Source organism: Crocodylus porosus, unplaced genomic scaffold (genome assembly GCF_001723895.1).
Source record: "Crocodylus porosus isolate Cpor-Errol unplaced genomic scaffold, CroPor_comp1, whole genome shotgun sequence".
NCBI classification, from domain to species: Eukaryota; Metazoa; Chordata; order Crocodylia; family Crocodylidae; genus Crocodylus; species Crocodylus porosus.
In genome coordinates, this window is record NW_017728907.1 from 35,360,185 (window position 1) to 35,379,677 (window position 19,493).

The following is a 19,493-nucleotide window of genomic DNA, read 5'->3' on the forward strand; positions in this document are numbered from 1 at the left end:
GTACTGCTGCAGGGGGAGGTGGGGGTATTGCTGCCACAAAGGGAAGCAGCAGGCTCCACTCTCCCTCACAGCCCAGGGACTACTCTGCCTGCCACCAGCTCACCCTCCTCTCTCCACACTGGAGAGGCAGGTAAGACACAGGTGTACCCAACACAGGGGTCTAATTCACCCTAAATTGAAGCGGTGTTTTTAAAAACCCACCACTTGAATTTCGGGCCTCCATTTCGTCTACACATGCTCTTAGACTGTAACTCTCTAGAGCAGGATTCCACCTTTTCTATAAAGCATAATGAAATGTGATGCCATGCCTCAGTAAGTAAAAGATTAAAAAAGCTTCCTTTCGTAACTCAGACTATGTTTGTAGTATATACATCATTAGCTGGCCATTTCCTCTCTTCATTCACAATCAGTCACTCCTTTCCTGAATTTATCTCCTGCACACACCATCTAGAAAGGACCCCTCTAAAGAGATGGGCAGCAACAGCAAAAACAACAAGCACTTTTAAGTGTGGTTTCCTTTCCATGATCCAGAGAGAATAGGCAGCTTGTTAGAAATATAACATCACAGCAATACTAATACCATATAGCTCCAGTATATAATGGTCTCTACTAATATGACTTTATATCCTCAGCTGATGTTTGGAAATTTTCACACACAATATAGGAGAAATTGTCAAAGCAGTGTGTGGGGATTTAGTTGTGTGATACCTATTGATGTTAATGGGAGGCCCAGGGCTAAATCCCTATGCACTAGATAAAAATGGACCTCTGTGTATAAAAATCCTTGAGATTCATGAAAGGGTTCATTACTAACTCAAGGTTCCTTGAACAAGAGAAAATCAGTTCCCTTTGTGTAAACATTTGTGTAAAAATATTTATGTATTTATTTATTTATAAAAACCTTAAGCCAGTTTGCTTACATTTAAAGGGAATGGAATAATTTGTGAAAATGTTAATTAGCTCCCCCCACCAAGTACCTTATGTTGACTGTGCATTAGTGTAGGAAGATATGAAGAGGTGGAGGAGAAGGTTTGTTTTTACTTTTAAAACCTTTGCTGGCAAAATTCATCCAGTTGTAGTAAGAAAAGCTTTTAATGTTGTGGTTTTTTATTAAAACAAAAACAAAAAAACTCCCAATAACCTAACTGCTCCCCATAAGAAGAAACAAGTCAAGATGAGAACTAGTATTTGGAGTGCTCTTTGGCACAGAGAAAGGTAAGCTGAGAATCAAAACAACCTAAAGATGCAAACACAAGAAGCTATGTTACCCAAGGGCTACATTCAAATCATAATAGAGACTGAAAAAAAAATCTTAGTTCATATCCATTCCCATGCAAGTTCAGGAAAGTTTTCCAATAGAAGGTATAACAGATGAAACAGTAAATTTTAGGCAAAAGGTCCAGGAGAAGTGGTAGAACTATTCAGATGAACTGCATTTCCATGGGTTGACTAGAAGACAATCTACTACTAAATGGCTTGGTCAGAAGTTTTATTACTCTGAAACATTCAGGGCTTTTCATGTCATTTAGCCTTATTAGTCAATAAAAAGTTAAATCTGTATTCTAAGAAAGTCAAGGCAAGTTTTACCATTGATTTCAATAAGATCAGGATTTCAATCAAATTGGAATACATTTTACATAATGGTATTCTCAAATGCTACCCTTTCTTTGCACATATTTACTGGTTTGCTTGTTTGATACCCTGGTTTGGCCCCTGTTTGAAAGTTAAGAAGCAGCACTTACTTTTACATTTTTACAAAAGGATTTTGGTAATTATACCCTAATTTGCGACCTCTTCTCATGCGAGTTGGTAGCCACACAATATAACTTCTATCACACTTAACCAGAAATGTTGCTAGTGTTCTTCATTATAGAGCTGCTAGTTATGTCTGTCTTGCATATACTTTGTCACACGATTTGCAGCTAGGGAGCAACAGGTTGCAAACTCAGTTGAAGTGAATTGGAACAACAGGAGACGCATAATGAGTAAAAAGTGTTAAACTTATGTACCTCAGCTATTAAGGATTATACTCTCCTTATTTACAAAGACTTATCTTGACTTTTATTTTATACTCCTCACAATAGTGTCCAACCACATTCCAAAGCTTTAAGATGTTTCAGAATATTTAATTTTATTTTTCACCCCATATATGCTTCCCTCTTGTTCAGAAGCTTCTGCTCATGTTCTCTAGGTTGGAAAGGCAAGATAAAAAAAATGACAGCTTTACCTTTTGTCCTGAAATGCAGTGGTCATTCTAACCTTTCATGGAAGCAAGTGCCATACTGCTGGACCAGTTATCAAGAAATGTTTCTTCAGTGTTAATGGGTTGAAGCCTTGAGGCTGATAGTTTTATATGTTCTTGATGAATTAAGTTCTCATAGTCAGAGAAACAAGGGATGGAAACAATATTACTAGCCCCAAAGAATCTAGGTACTCGGTTCATAATGCTTAACACAGCTTTGTCAAGATAGCTCCTCTAAAGCAGGTTGCTGTTGTAAGTAGATTTAGTACATGGAAATTAACTCATTCTAATATAATAAAGGGCTTAGTTTGTCTGTCTGTCTGTGGGTCTGTCTGTCTGTAATGCTTTTGGCCAACTTTGCATGCGCTGCCAAGAGGGCAGGAAGCAATTGGCTGTGCGGGCCCAGGCTGCCTGGGCCCAAGTTTGAGCTGGTGCCAAGGAATTTCATGGCAGTGGCAAATGTCCCAGCTGCCAGTGGAGGGTTCGGGATTGAAAGTGTGGTCAGGGGTATAAAGGTAAGAAAGGTTTATTTACTTAACAAACACCCAACTACACATAAATAATAATGCTACAATGACAAACAATAATAATTCACGTCAGTAACTTATTGGCAGTCCCCTCTGATGCCTGATGTATGACAAGTTTCTCTTCTGCAAAGCTCAGTGAAGCTGGTGTCCCCAATCAGCACTGTCCAGGGGATACTGGGAAGGAACCTGGTATTCAGTCCTTGGGCTCCTCGAGATCCATGGGCCCACTGATCCAGATCTGCAGCTAATTAGTAGTTCCTTTCAAAGAGCTGTATCATCCTTCTAAATGATTTTTGGATGTGCCAGGCAATTTATAACTTCTGAGCTATGCTGATAACTTCCAGATTCTCCCTACTTCAAACTGTCCTTAGACTGACCAATAGCAGTACAAGCCTTGCATTCTTTTGATAAGGTTAAGTTTTATTACACCACGGGGCTTTGTACTTCAAGGCTTTGCTAAATTTGCTAGGCCTCACTACAGACAAGGCTTTACTAATCTTTGACTTTAATTAGGCTCTTAGCAACAACATATAGATTAATATCTGAACAAATGACAGAAAAAACACTTGATCTAATCTTCATAGAGCCTTCAGCAAGCACCTGTATCACACAGACATAATTTTCAGCTGTCACACTCCACCCCTTGCTTGCTGAAGCACTATGATAGCTACAGTTGAGATGCTAAAGCTACACACGCTACATTAGTGAATGGGGAAGAATCTTTAAATTTAACTTGCATAGCATGAACAGGTTTATGACAACAATGATTAAAACACCATTTAGCTGTTGCTACTAAGGCAATGCAGAACATTATGATGCTCAAGATGGTTAGCCACGTAGTTGAGGTGATACCTGGTGACATGCGAACAGTGCAAATCACATCGTACCATTTACATGGCTCAGGCTCGATGACAGCTGAACAGATATAGAATGCACAATTGAGGGCACAGACTCAGGGGCATTGAGCTCAATGGGGTTTCCCTCAGGATGTATGTAAGAACAAAACCATAAATGAGCAGAGCTACAACAATTACCTCCCCTCCCACAGTTAGCCATTCCAGCCTTCAGGTTGGGAATGTACCCAAGATAATAACTGGTGCCACAAGTGCACTGACAGTGGCTGGACCATGTGAAGGTCATCTGAGCGTGTTTTTGGGGGATGGTCTTTAGGGTCAGGCCACTCCTTTAGGTCTTTGGGAGCAAGCTCATTAATATCTAGGTAATAAGGATAGTAGACACGCCCTACCCAGGAAATGCAATAAGGCATTAGTAAGAAGAATACAGTTATAACAGTCCACCATTTCACATAATTAGCAGAGTTTCCAGTTCTGCGCAAGTGCTCTGGGCTATAGCTTTTGCCGAGGCATGGGCAAATGTTATTCCTATGACAACTTCTACAGCTACAAACATGTAATGTTGCTTCCGGAAAGTTTAAGGGAGGGGGCCTATGAAATCACGTTGCCATACCTGCCATGCTACCTTTCCCCCACGTAATGACAATAGGACAGTCGGGCAAGGTTTTAGCCACATATTGACCTTGTGGCAGGTGATGCAAGTGTTAACTATCTCTTGTGCCTCTTTCTTATTTGCATGAATGACCCAAGATGCGGCCAGTTAGGTGGTTCCACCATGCCAGGGGTGCCTGTCTTGTCAATGTAGCAATGCTGTGGCTCGTTCCCCAGGTGTACAGTGAGAGGAGGAATCAGGCTATGATGCATCAGGCATAATTGCTTCATTTTCTTCTTTAACATACAAGGTTTCAGCGCCCTCTTCCCTTGTTAGCTGATCAACTTCTCACCTATTCCACTTTACCTCCAGGCCTTCTCCTGCCTTATTTCCACTAGCTGCACTCCCATGTCAGATGTGTTGAGGAAGCTCATCTTGGGCTAACTTCCATAAGGTTTCCCATTCCTCATGGCTCCAAATGTCTTGTCCTCATCTTTTAAAGTTTTTCTTGTTTCATAGGGGTAGCCATTTAGTACATCCTTCTACCATCCTCCAGGAGTCACTATAAATATAAATGGGCTTTACAGGATGTGGACCTTCTACTAAGTCCCACACAGCCATGCTGAGCCCTGCTTTGAGCTCGGCATACTGCACACTTTTTCCAATGCCTTGTAATACTACTTGCTTGCCATCTTGAATAGTCAAGGTGATGGCTCAACCTTGAGCAGACCCATCTGTAAACCAGACTTTGACATCAGCCGAGGTTTTCATTTCAGGTGAGAAAGAAGGTGCTTCTTTGATGGGTGAAGGTTCACTACAGCTTGTTGGGTCAGGATAAACATTAATTGTACTTTCTGTGACTCAACTAATGCAGGTTGTCCCTTTGGGGTCACTCATTGGACCTGGCTCAAGATGTAATAAATCCACTTTTGGACTGTGGTATCTTGGGCTCTTCCCCCAGGTGGCAGCTGGTGGTCTGACAGAGCTGTTCCGAGAATAGGTATTGGAGTAGTGATAATTGTGGGTAATTCCCCGCTTAGTGCTTCTGTGGCTTTCAGGGCCGCTGTTGCTGCACACATCTGTTCTAAGAGAGTATACCTTGCTTCCGCCCCTCTCCAGCCTCAGCTCCAGAATCCAAGGGGTTTTCTTTTTGCTTCTGAGGACTTCTTCTGCCACAGGCTCCAGCATGGTCCTCCTTCCGAGACATCTATATGGAGCCAAAGCTCTCCTTCTGGACGTTGTGCTGCTAGGGAGGCATGAACAGCTACTGATTCTTTAAGTGTCCATAAGGCATATTCATGCTCAGGACCCCATTCCCATTTAGACCTCTTCTTACATAAGTTATACAAAGGATGAGCTAATACACTAAACTCAGGAACGTGCATACGCCAAAAATGGAGTGCTCCCAATTGAGCCTGCAGTTCTTTCACATTAGTGGGAGTCGGGGTTTCCACTATGTTTCACAACCCTTCTGCCCCCCCATTCTGCCATTCTATTCCCAGAAATTCACACTGGGGTCCTACTTCTTGGACTTTCCGTTTAGACAGCATGAATCCAAAGGTACTCATTTTCTCTTTTAAGGATTCAAAGGCCTTGGTGGTAGCCTCTTTATCTTGACTGCTCACCATAACATCATCTGTACACTGCCACATGCGTACATCAGGACACTTTTCTTGGACCTCATGAACTACAGTAGCTAGAACCCTGTGAGCCAAGGTGGGGCTGTGTTTCCACCCCTAGGGCAACACGGTGTATATATTGCTGTCCTATCCATGTGAAAGCAAATACTGGCCAGTGACTCTCATAGATGGGAATAGCAAAAAACATGTCCTTGATATCAACGGATCCCATCCACACAGGCCCATAACACCAGATGCTTTCTGTCAAGGATGGTAGTGACGGGATGGCAGCCATCAAGGAGTCAGTATTAGCATTCAAAGCTCAAAAGTCAATAGTCAGCCACCACCCTCCATTTGGCTTATGCACTGGATTGTTATATGGAGAGTGGGTTTGGATAATAGTCCCATCTTCCAATTGCTGGCTTATAATAAACTGGATAGGTTGTGTGGCCTCAGAGGGAGTTTGATACTGGGGTCTGTGCACTCCTTTCATGGGAGGCAGGGTTAGTGGGATCATGCCACATTGAGTTATAGCTGTTTCTTCTGGTTCTTGGTGAGGCACTGCAAAACCAAACTGCCAATTCTCTTGCTCAAGGGCAAGCTGCTGTCGTCTTAGTACATTAAGTCCCAGTAAGCTTGGTCCCTCCTTGAAGTATTACTGCTGCCACCGTTACCTTAGAGCCATTAGGTAACGTGAAAGTTGCTCAGACCAGATGTCCTGGTCGTCTGGTGCCTCCGACTCCAAGTACTTGATAAGGGGTTCCTTTCTCCCCCTTCCAATTTGTGGAATCTAAAATGCAGACTCCCTTGGCCACGTGATCAGGGCTGGTAAAGGCTGGTGGCCCCACATGTGCCTGGAAAAATGTCGACAACTCTGCCCTCAGGGCAGAGTATCCCTCCAGTGACACTGTTGGTGGTGCAGAAGGCTCCACATTCGGGGTTTCCCTTTCACTACAGTGTTTAGCCCACAGCCCTCACACAACATTGGAGGGGAATCCTTCAGTTTTCACCTTATTGAAACCAGCAGCTAACAAGTCTTTCCACATTTTTGCTTGCAGAGTCTAGGGCCAGTCTTCCCTGGCTTTTTCCAACAATTCGGGGGGAGGGGGGTCAGGGGGTTTGTCTTTCACTGCGGTCACTGCCATGGCCTTGGTGGGCTTTGTCAGCTTGGCAAGCCCTGGCTTCTGCAAAATAGGTAAAAGGTTCACTAATCACCAGATCGCATCTCTTAGCAGGTGATTCACCACCTCTGGCTCCAAAGATAACAGGGCTGAAGTGCACTCTGTTGGTGCTCATTGGCAAAAACTCCTCCATGACAGTCCTGTCATGACTTCTGCATCTGGCGTGCGAGTCCAAACTGCTGCACAAATTATTTCAGTTAGTGCTAACTGATACAAGCAGTGGAGAGCCTTCTCTAAATTGGCCCATGCCCGAGGGGCAGGGTTAAGCTGTTCTTCCTTATTACCATAACTGGCCACAATTGTTTGCAGTGTGGCAGAAAACAAAGTAACATTTTCATCACCTCCTGCAAACTGATTTAACTGGAGCTCAGGGCACAGGACAATTTGTGCTGCTTCAGCCCTACTCACTGAAACTGCGGATGCCCCTTCACTATACGTTCGAACTAGCCAGTCTATCACTGGCGCTCCTGGTTTGGACTTGTGCTGCTCTTGTATATCTCCAATCTCAGCATGGGTAAAGAAACACAGCTCTGTTCGGGGATTCCTTCCTTGCAGCCCTGAATGAGTTACTACTACCGAAAAAACTTGGCTGAGTTCTTCCCTCTGGGCAGGGACATACAGGGGTGGTTAACACCAGACTCATCATCAATCTCCTCCCCACCATCGGTCTCCTCCCTTTGATCTTCCCAGAGCTCAAGTTCTGGTTTTTCTCTGTACAGACACTGTTGCACCTTGTCAAAGGATAGCTCCACAGCCTGTGCTAACCGCATCCTCTTCTGGAGGGAAATGGCCATGCGCGTGATCGTAATTTTTCCTTCCCTCTGTTCTAACATTTCCAAGTGACCCTGAGCAGCTCATGCAGCCTCGCATGCCACGCTGTTGGAATCTGGCGGGGTCACAGTGGCGGCTGTTGTCAGGGCTGGACGGTGGAGAGGAGGGAGAGAGGGGAGCAGAAAGAGGGATCTGACAACAGCCAGCAGGGATGGGGGGGTGACGGAAGCTACATGGGTCCATGCAGGTGCAGGGTGGGGGTCATGGTGGCGGCTTTTGTCAGAGCCAGGTGGCAGGGAAGGAAGAAAGGGAGGGAAACAGGGAGGGGAGAAGATGGGAGGGTCACAGTGGCGGTACCCCCCCTTGCTGCACAGCCCTGACAACAGCTGGCAGGGAGGGGGAGGCAGCCGGGAGAGAAAGGGGAGGGGGAGGGGAGATGGGGGGAAGCCCTGCTGTGAGGCAGAGGTGGGCAGGGGGAGGGAGCCCCTGTGCTGAAGGCTGGAGGTGGTGGTGGCCATCTTTACATGGCCGACCCCAAAGGATGAGACAGGGGTGAGGGGGGCCATGTAAACACACCCTGAAATCTGTCATTCTTGATGGGTAATTAGCTAGTGTTCCAATAAAAATACCTCTTTATCACAACCTTAAAGCCTAACCTTTTTTTGGAGCTGTTAAAGATTTGGCAAACATGTTAAGGAAAATGTTACCTGTTTAACTGAACTGTTGAATTGTTGTGCATTTTTATTTATCTGTAAAGTGCTTACAACATCTTGGCAAACTGACAATATAACCTCTTCCCTGTTGTAACATAGAAAGGGGGAGTAAGAAAATGTCTGAAGTGTTTTCCATAATTGGTCTAATCTAATATGGGATCACAAGACAGGGCAGAGATATGGCTAATTCTCTGGTACTCCTGCTAACTGCTGTTCTGGCATTTAAATTTGAGGCAGTGTCTTCAAATTTCCCCTGTGGATTGCTCTGGTGTTTTGTGCTCTCTTCCACTTGGGGAGACTTATCACCAGTCATTTATGCTGCTACTTTCCTTATTTTTACCTGAGCAAATGTTTGCTCTTGTTGGAATCCCTGGCCCTCACTTCTATTTATCAATATGGAGTCTGAGCCTCCCCCATCAGGAAGGGAATTAAGTGGGTAGGCAGGTGACTCTTTCCACAGAGCCATGGCAGCCATCCTCTCAGCTGTGGTCATCTTTAGACCATAATTTCATTAATCCAAAGACTGGCTGTCCTGGATTAAATCTCACCCAGTCTGATCAGACCTCCCAATATTGCTGAACCGAGTCACTTCCAAAACATTCTTGTTTCTGAAAAAGGCTTTCTTTTCTCCATTGCTGAGCACCTGCTGCTTTCCTGATTTTTCCTGCTGTCTTCACTAATTTCCCATCTGCTGTATAATGTGCAGTGCACCTGCACTTGCCTTTTATCAGGTTTCTTTCCAGGTCCTGCAAGGCCTAAAGACCTTGTTCTTTTGCCAAGGCTTACCACAGGTACTTGCTCCATCTCTGGACCTTCCCTGGCCTTTTTCCATAGTTTCCACCTTAGGAAAGGATCCCAAGGCCTACTGTCTCTCCAGACTTCCTACCTGCCTCTCCCCTGAAGTTTTTTTTCTTCCATTATAAGAAATACATCCCACTTGTCACAAGGACAAGACCAGTCTCCATGTTCAACAAGGTGCAATAATTTCTCTCATACTCCTGTTAACTGTTTCTATTCAAGTCTTGAGCATATGGCTCATAAATGGCTTCTCCCTCTTTAAATCTATGCCAACAGATCAGTACATGCCAATAGTTCAGCATTTATTAATACAATAATACAGTCTGTAATTTGGAAACCAGTTTAGAATGCTTGGTGTATACTCCCAGCTAGCAAAGCAGCATGACTATCTGAAAGAAATGCCCCCCGCCCCCCAAAATACAGGCAATCTTAGGCAATAAGTACCAACATAGAAAAAAGTTATTTGAAAGTAGAAAGTTCTTTAATCTGGCAGATAGAGGCATAACAAAATCCAGTGGACAGGGGTTCCGCTAGATAAACTGAGACTGGAAGCAAGACGCAAAAAAAAATTGTTTTAAAGATGGAATTTTTAGCCATGAAAATAATTAATTTATCAAGGTTTTTGGTGAATTCTTCATCACTGGCAGTTTTTAAATCTAGACAGATTGTTAGACTACATACTGTAGTGCAGCCAGAAATTATAGGCTTGTTGCAAGAACTACTGGGCGTAGTACTGTGGCCTGCATTAATGCAGGTGCCCAGACTTGGGGTTTTTGGCCTTAAAGTCTATGAACCTATGAAACATAATGGAGAAGAGATTCAGTGTTTCCTGATTAAATGAAAGCCTTTCAGGTGCAGTGGTGATGGGGAAGTTTATCAAAACTTAACTACATAGATAAGAGCAATCAGATTACAGGAAACTCAGAAAGACTAAGTACAGATGTTCAAAAAGCCCAGAGCAAAATCAATCTAAAATTATACAGTTTTGTTTAAGTGGCCTAAATTAGATCAGTAGTGAACAGTATATACATTCACCCTCTTGAGGGGTTGGCGGGCATGCAGGCTGCCTGGACTGGCTGAGGCCTGCAGGTTGGAGGTGCTCCAGTATGCCTCTCTGTGGGCTCTGGGCTGCCTGACACTGCCAAGTCAGCTGAGCATCCAGCCCATCCCTGACTGGCTGCCAGATACAGGCAAGCATGGCCCCCACACTTCCTTTCCCCAATCCTAGTACTCCAGGACCCTGTAGTTATGAGCCAAAAAAGCCTTGCAGCATCCCAGATGCCCATGGCATGGGTACCTGCTGGCAGTGGTCAAGCCGCAAAGGTCATAAGATTGCCTTTATGCTGGCCCAGTCTCAATGTTCTGCCCCCTGCCACCCTGACTTCCTGCGCCAACTGCTGCTCAGCAGGAGGTCCATTCTGGGGTCCAGGTGGCAGGGCACTGATCTCTGGCCTCTGAGATGTGGTTCATGGTGGCCAAAGTTGGGCTGCATGGGATTGTGCCTGAGCAGGCGGGGTGTGGGAGTCAGGGTCAGGCTTTGTAAGGTTGTGCCCAAGCATGGGGGTCCCTGGCTGGGTGTGCAGGAGCCAAGGTCAGGTTCTGCGGGGCTGTTCCCAAGCATAGAAGTTCTCTTGGGTTCAGTCTCGGGGGAGGGGGGTGTATGTCACGGGATGCTTCATAATGGGGTGAAGGGGCATGGTTCAGGAATACAGGTGCCCAAGTTCCAGGGCTTGTGCAGGGGACACAGATGCCTTCCTTTCCCACTGATGCATGTCTGCAGCTGACAAATGGCCAGAGGCAGGAGGTGGGGGAGGAGGTGGCAAGCACTGGCCAGCAGTCATCGACCACCCACAGACACCACTAGCCAGCAGTGATCAACGACCACCTGCAGATGCTGCCGGCAGTGTCAGTGGGGGCGGGGAGACTGAGTGGCAACTGCCCACATGCACCACTGGCAGTGTCAGTGGCACTTCTTTCAGAGGTGCACTGCTAATCTCAGGGGGAGCATGTGCACCCCTTATGTGTCACCAATGATTAGGGGGCTGAGGGGAATGATTGGGGAGTTGGGGGGAATGATTGGGGAGCTGGGGAATCGAATTGGGAGCTGGTGGGAAGCCCCTGTTTGTTCCCCCAGCCCCCAATCATTCCCCCCAGCTCTCAGTTCGATTCTTTAGCTCCCAATCATTCCCCCAGCTCCTGGATCATTTCCCCCAACTGCCCAGTCATTCCCCCCAGTCCTGGCAGCTTCTCCTGAGGCTGCCAGCCTCTCCCTGGTGGGGGGCGGGCAGCCAGGGGAGCAGCCAACTGATCCACATCTTCTCCCAGGGCTGCGAGCTCAAGCCAGAGCTCATCCAGCTGCTCCTGCTGGCACTGCCTAGTGCCTGCCTGTACAATCTATGGCCGAATCTCTGAATCTCTCCAAATCGATTCGGAGGCTTCCAATTCAATTTGGAGAGATTAATAGGTCTCCCGATCCAATTCATATTTGGAGATTTGGCCACTGAATTGTGCTGAATCTCCTCCAAATTGAATCAGCTACTGAAGTTTTGCACAGCCCTAATGTGTGCTAGTATGCCTCTCCAAGAGGAGAATTGTGGAGGGCTACAAAGGAAGCTGGGGTACTGGAAGTTGGCAATCTAACTTAATATGAGATATGATACAGAAGTTTGATTCACCGACTAGATTTGAGTGCATATCAAACCAGGTCTATCTTAGATGAAATTCTGCCATTTTTAAACCAGTCTGTGTGGCAAGCTTCTGTACAGTTATGGATTTAGACTGATTTCTGATCACTTAGACTGATTTATGTGTAATGTCTCTATCTTACCTAAAAGGACCTGTTCCTATGAAATTATCATCTCAGCTTTTAAACAGAAAAGATTGAGACAAGCTGATACATCTTGTATTAACATCTAAGGGGCATCCTGTGGGATACTACATGTAGATGTGCAGGGAGGCTGTTCTAACACACTGTAATCACAGTGCATTGGAACAGACTCGATTAATCAGGTCTCCTGGAGCTTTAGTTAAACCCCGCTGCCACCATTTTGAAGTGTGGGGATGCTGATACACAAGACACTCTTGGAGCCACTCTAATTAAAGTACCTTCTCTTCCCTCAGAGCATGTGTAGAATGCCCTAAACTTTTGTATGTTCATGTAAGTAAAGATGATCCATTTGTGGTTGACCCATAGCTGCTAGGGGTGTGAGAAACGGGCTGTATTCAATTCAGATTCAAATTCAGCCCAAATCAGGGACAGTGATTCAATTTGTTGATTCGGATCACTGTTCCCAATTCAATTAGGCTGCATCCAACTCTGAAGATTTGATGCTGATTCAGAAAAATCAGTGATTCGTCCATAAACAGAGCTTTAAACATTTTTTCTACATACTTCAAGGTACCAGCACGGCTTGTGAATGCTGTGATGGTGGGGCAGTTGAAGCATCCCACAGGAGTGTGAGTGGCCGCCCTGCATTCTCAATGGTGAACTCAAAAGTGGACCAGAAGTACCTCTGGTCCACTTCTGGGTCCACCGCCGAGTGAGCGGGGGGGCTGCCCTGCATTCCCCTGGCTCAGTGATTGGCTGCGGGGTGTCCCCAAACCCAGGAGGCACCAGTTGCCGAGCCAGAGGGGTGTGGGTGGGGGGCCCTGCGTGCTCCCTGGCGGACCTGGAAGTGGACCAGAAGTGCTTCTGGTCCATTTCTAGGTCTGCTGCTGAGTGTGCAAGGGACCAACCCCCACTCTGCGATCTCGTGGGACACTCCATCTGCCCTAACATCTCAGCATTTGTAGGCTGCCTGGTACCTTGAGGTATGTAGAAAAAAGCATTTAAAGCTGTGTCTATGTCCAGATTGTTGAAGCTTTCTGAATCTCTCTGAATTGATTTGGAGGGTTCTGATTCAGTTCGGAGAGATTAAAGGGTCTCCTGATTCGATTAAGATTTGGAGATTTGTTCACCGAATTGGGCTAAATCTCTGCCAACTCGAATCAGCGACCAAAGCAGTGCACAGTCCTAATAGCTGCACATGACTTTATTTAAGATTTTAAATAGTTATATACTTTTTTTTTAAATAAAATAAGCTTTTATATTTCCTCCATGTAAGAAACATAATGGCTGCACAATAAAACTCTTGCAATTCTGTGAACCAGTAACTAAGACCTTCAACTGGCAAAGTACCTCTTGAATGGTGCCAAGATGCAGCAAAAAATGAGGGCCCACCCCTGCAGACTCGGTTGTTAAAAACTACAACTCTGTGTTAGTTTTGACAGCTCATGTAGGTTTGATCTGGCAGTGCACAAATGCATTTAGTCAGCCAATAGATTAAAAGCAATGCAGGGTCTAAACATGTCATGGCATAGGACCTCTTTGTGTCCCTGCCCCATGCCATAATCCTGCCTGCCATTTTGCAGGGAACCCTACTATATTCCAGAGCAGCATAAGTAGCAGGCTTGTTCTTCCCTCAGAAGCATTGGCAAAAAAGAATATCTGTTCAAGAGCAGCAGGTGTCCTCTATGCCTTAAAGGGCTTCTGCATAGACTTTTTACTACTTACCTCAGAAAGGACAGAAACTCCTCTTGAGTGATTTAAAGCAAACACTTGATGCAAAACCCAAAGACTAGAGATTTTCCTTTCTAACTGCCCTGTGGAACATGCCTGGCACAATATCCAGCAAGGCAATGCTGAGTAAACACGGAGCCAGATGACTCATCCAGTCAAATCCTGGTAAAAATGCAGGGTCAGGTACACCACTCCCCCAATTACTAAATCATGGACAGTGTAAGTCTTACTTATGACCAGTAATACTTTAAGCAGGAGCAGAAGGTTGGGGTCACGTTTTGCTATGGCCCATGTCTGTCTGTTTATATATAGTTAATGGCAAGGGAGCCTTGCAGATCGATGTCTGACTATGGGCCTGAAATCCTATGAACCCTAGCAACTATAATGAGCTCAAGGATAAGCTCTTCCTTAACTTTGGGGAGAAACAGGAAAATAATACACATATACCACTGCCTTCTATTGTTGATGTTGTGTTTCCATTTAATGGCAGAGGTCCAAGTGGAGGCCTGCCCTTTGGGATGTCAAGGTCTGGGAGTTGTGTTCATGTTCATGAATATATTGTGGATGATTCTGACCCTCATGGTGGTCCATATACAAGCTGTTACTGGCTATGGAAAAATTCTACCACAGCAGGAACATCAAAACACTAATACAGCTTCACTCTGATCCCCTGGCATAGGGGAGGGCCTGAACATGGAAACTGGACTGAGAAATACAAGGGATTCTGGACAGCCCATATCCTGCCCTGGCAACTGTTGATCCTTTGGATCATGGTGTACACGCAAGGGGTCAATGCAACCATCATACCAAGACCTTCAGCAAGTCAACCCAGGCAAGAGTATAGAGGAATGGAGGTTGCCCTAGATCTACCATCCCCGCTTCAGACCATTGCAACAGAGTCCAAAGGCCAGACATTCAGTAACTCGATGGGTGTATCTTCTGCCAGAAAGTAACAGATTAAAGCTGTTGCTGACTGCCTAATGCCTCAACCAGTGTGCATTTCCATTAGGGTGATGTCCCTTAGCCTTTCTTCAATCAAGAAGTACTCACAAGGTAGTGTGGGCTAGGGTTTTGAGGCACCCTATATTCCCCTTACCCTGGAGATGGCAACATTGTGGTATTTTATAGGAGCTACCCTGCCACAAGTAGCCCCATTGCCAGAAGTAGCCACATTGCCACCAAGCCCTCCAGTCAGATGTAGTTTAGTCATACCCAGGACCTCTATAAGGCTACTGTAAATTAAAGAAATCTTAGACTGGTGCAGTCTTAATATATAGACCCGGGTTCATCCCTTCAGCACATAAAACACACTATCAGTTGAAATTGGGGGAAAGCACATTTTTGCCCTTATTATATTTTTTCTGATAACATTAGTTTTCTCCAATTGAATTTTACAATTTTCAATTAGATCAAGAGAAAAGCAATCAATTTTTGGTGTTTAATGTACAGATCTTGATGAATTACCTAGTTCAATAAATTTGGAAGGAAGATGTAAGATTACCAACCCCATCTCCATGAAAGAAGAGAAGTAGTACAAATAATGGTCACAAAAATGAGATACTAATTTCATGAGACCATAGAAAAATATACTGAAAAGTCAGTAACATACTCATTCCTTGCATCAACATCTCATCTGTGTCGACCTCAATAAATTCTTGCAAGTCCAGACGACTGTTTTAGTTGTAAAGTACAGTCATCATCTTCTGACCCACTCTTTCTTTAAAGGTTCTACATTTGAAGCAGATGACATGTACAAAAAATGTGCTTTGAAAAGGGGGATTTAAACTTATTGCCAAAGTAGATGTTTAAGGACATGACTGTTTTCTGATTTTAGAATGAGGAAGCGAAGTGCTGAGATGCTGGGGTGGAAAAAAATCAATAATTAGAATAATATGGAAAAATCAATAATTCTACAAATGATAGAAAATATACAACACATATAAATAACATATCTCTGTGGGAAAAACAATCTGTTTCAGATCAGATGATCATCTAAAAGACAGGAAGCAGAACAATCTTGTCCACATCTCTTTGGTTTGAAAATCAGGCTGTGAATCACACAGGGGAGCTAGTGGTTTTGGTTTTTGTATCTCTTTCATCACCATCCTCAATTTCCATTGTTTCTTTAATTCAGCCAGGCTGGAAATGAAGTAAGAGAAGTTTTCTTTTAGGTATTTTGATTCTCTTACTTTCCATCTGAAACCTAGTTGTGAAGTGAAGCTTCCAGGAAGTGAAATGAGCTGCTCTAATTAAAGTACCCAGAGTGTCACATGTGTCAGCATCTCTGCACTGAAACATGGTGGTGGAGATGCTTTAACTTTCGGAACAAGCTTTAGTTAAAGCACCCCCACCACCATTTTTCAGTGCAGAACACTAATAAACATGATGCTGGAGTCTGCTGGAGGGCAGTAATTACCATGCTCCAGCAGACTCGATTAATCACAGCATATCAGAGAAGCCTTGCCGCACATGTATAGGTGCTCTATATGATTATGATGATCCTGAAACTAAGGCCTGGCCTGCAGTATGAAATTTTCCTGGAACAGCCAAGTTAGCTATTAGGGGTGTGTGAAATGGGCCATATTCAATTTGGATTCAGCCCGAATTGGGGACAGTGATTCAATTTGCTGATTCAGATCACTGTCCCCAATTCAATTTGGCCAAAACCAAATCTGAAGATTCAATGCTGATTCAGAGAATCAGTGATTTGGCCATAGACACAGCTTTAAATGTTTTTTTCTACATACTTTGAGGTACCTGGCATGGCTCATGAATGCTGAGATGGTGGGGTGGATGGAGTGTCCCACAGGAATGCGGGGGGTTCCCCCGTGTACTCGGCAGTGAACCTGGAAGTAGATTGGAAATACTTTCAGTCCACTTCTGGGTCCACTGATGAGTGTGCAGGCCTCTCCCCTCCCCCCACTCCCCAGGTCAATGATCTGCCACAGGAGGACCCCAGGTTCCCCCCCAGACACAGGAGGCACCAGTCACTGAGCCAGGGAAGCATGGGGGGCCCTGGTGCATTCCCTGGAAGACCTGGAAGTGGACAAGAATTGCTTCTGGTCTACTTCTGGGTCTGCTGCTGAGAGTGCTGGGGACCCCCCCCCCCATGCTCCTGTGGAACACTCCATCCTCCCCGGCATCTCAGCATTCATGAGCCGCCTCGTACATTGAGGCATGTAGAAAAAACATTTAAAGCTGTGTCTATGTCCAAAGCGCTGAATCTTTCTGAATCAATTTGGAGGGTTCAATTTGATTTGGAGAGATTAAAGGGTCTCCTGATTCGATTTGGATTTGGAAATTCAACCACCGAATCAGGCTGAATTGCCGCCAAATCAAATCACTGACTGAAATTTTGGACAGTCCTATTAGCTATGAGCAGAGACATAGCTGGGCAGCTCCACACCCAGGGTGGCTGTGTGATGCCTAGGAAAGTGTTGACTGACATGGTGCTGATCACAGTGATGTAATCAGCCACTACTGTGCATGAGTGACTGGTCCCTCCTGAGTCTGGGGGGCAACCGCAAAAGCTGGCAGCAGCAGCGGCAGTGGGGGTGAGGCTGGTGATCACCTGCAGAAGCCGGCAGCAGTGGTGGGTATGGGGCTGGCAAGCACCTGCAGAAGCTGCCAGTGGCATCAGCTGAGGGGATGAGGCTGGTGAGCACTTGCAGAAACCACTAGTGGCATTGGCAGTGTGGAGGGGGCTGGCAATTACCCACACATGCCGCTGCTGGCACCTGTGGCAAGGATGGGGCTGGTGAGCACCCACAGAAGCCACCGGCAATGTCAGCAGTGGAGACGACTCTGTTAGAGGGGGCACATGCCCCCTTTACCCCCTTACCAGTCACCTATGCTACTGTGATTGTGGCTATTCTTGGGCCCCCCCTGACAAAGGTGGTTCCCTGGGCTGCTCTCACAGTTGTTTCTATTCTCTCTAGTTACACTACTGGCTACAGTTGTGAAAAGACCACATGCCCTAAACTCAATGGTTCTCAACCCTTTTTGGACCAGGACCCATTTGTAAACATTGATGGCCAGTCTTGACCCCGTGCCCCTCACTCCCAACCCACTGCCCCCATGCTCCAACATCCCCAGGTATAGGGCAGGGGGTGGGGATGGGGTATGAGGGACCCCAAGTAGCACCTCACAGGCTGGAACTCTGACAGCCTGCAAGGGAAAAGGCATGATTTCCCATGTTTTTCTCCTTTAAAGGAGAATCCATTATTAAAGTTTGTTCACAACCCTTTCATATATTTTTGTGACACACTTTTGGGTAGCAACCCATAGGTTGAGAAATGCTGCCCTAGCTGACTTAGTTGGACAAGCCAAAGCCATAATCCAGGCACAACAATACCAACAGAAGTGAAATGGCTTAGCTAATATTGTCTGGGGAAGCAAAAAAGCTATGACAGCAAAATAAAACCCTTCTATGGGCTACAGTGTGTATCCACCTGGGCAATGGTTCTCAGTCTTCCAGACTTAAGGTCCCCCCTCCATAACTGTTGTGAACTGAGCAGCAGTCTATTTCAAAAACTAATTTTATATTACAGTGCTTACCTTATTGCAGAGGGGGCAGGCAGTGAAAGTGAGGGAGTCACCAGTCTGGGACAGTGTGTACTTATTTGCTTATTTCCTCACTCTTCCTGTGGCGTGTGCAAGGTTCTTGCAGCATCCCAATTGAGAATCACTGCACTAGGGAGCTCTGCTGATGTGACTATTTTACCACTATGGAGCATCAAAAGCTCCATAGTGTAGATAGTCTCTAAATGTACCTGGCCATGTACCTACATCATCTGTCAAAAAGCATTATGTGGTTAGCAGACACATGCACTGTGTTGAGTATGTTTACATATGTGCTCAGTGTTTATTGACATAAGGTTTAGTTCAAATGACTTTAGTCATTCTTGCCCAATGGGCTCTTTACAAAGTTTCCCTCTTTCCAAATTAGAGCAAGACATGCTAGTTCTTTGGGGCTTTGGCAAAGGCTAGTGAGAAGAAGTAAAAGCTATGCTTTCTTAGAGAGCAGGACCAGAAAGAAACATTGACTGTAACTTCTGAGTATGGAAAATATATGGAATACTACTGTCAGATTTTGTATGTACATAGGATGTCAGAGAAAATTAGGATCTTGTCAGTCAAATTATCATGTCCATCAGTCTTTCAAGAAACATACCAAAAAGCTTAAAACAATATGTCTTAAGAGAGGGTGCTAGTCCTACTGTGAAATAAGTGGTTGTTTTTATGCAACAAATCTGACAAGGATTTCTAACATGAAAGAGTCCACTTACTACATCTTTGCCACCTTACTTGATCCCAGGTTTAGAAATAATCTGATAGAGTCCATTGGGGGAGGTGGGGGGGCGGGGAATATAAAGATGCCCTGGTAAAACTCTAAGGATGCATCCAGATGAATGCACACATGCCTCAAACCCCTTTGAGACAGGGCAAGAGGCACATGTCTCTGGCAAGAGGCTGCCAGAGCGCCTCTATGGTTTGGCCCCTCACCCTGGTGCTGAAATACACAGCCAGCAAGGCCACGTTTCAGCACCAGGGTTCCAGTGCTTGTAAGTAAGGGGTTGGGGGGGCGGGGACCCCCGCTGGCCGTGCCCACTCCCCCAGCCCCTCCCAGCCTTGCCCT

At 45.4% G+C, this 19,493-nt stretch overlaps 1 long non-coding RNA gene across 1 annotated transcript in view; it reads right to left on the minus strand.

Moving 5' to 3' along the window:
- Nucleotides 1–11,251: 11,251 nt before the first annotated feature.
- LOC109307628 overlaps nt 11,252–19,493 on the minus strand; it is a 10,721-nt gene continuing 2,479 nt past the window's right edge. The window contains exons 2-3 of the long non-coding RNA XR_002100323.1: nt 17,351–17,356; nt 11,252–11,266 (exon numbers count right to left, since the gene is read on the minus strand). This is a non-coding gene — a long non-coding RNA (uncharacterized LOC109307628). The remainder of the gene's footprint in view (nt 11,267–17,350; nt 17,357–19,493) is intronic.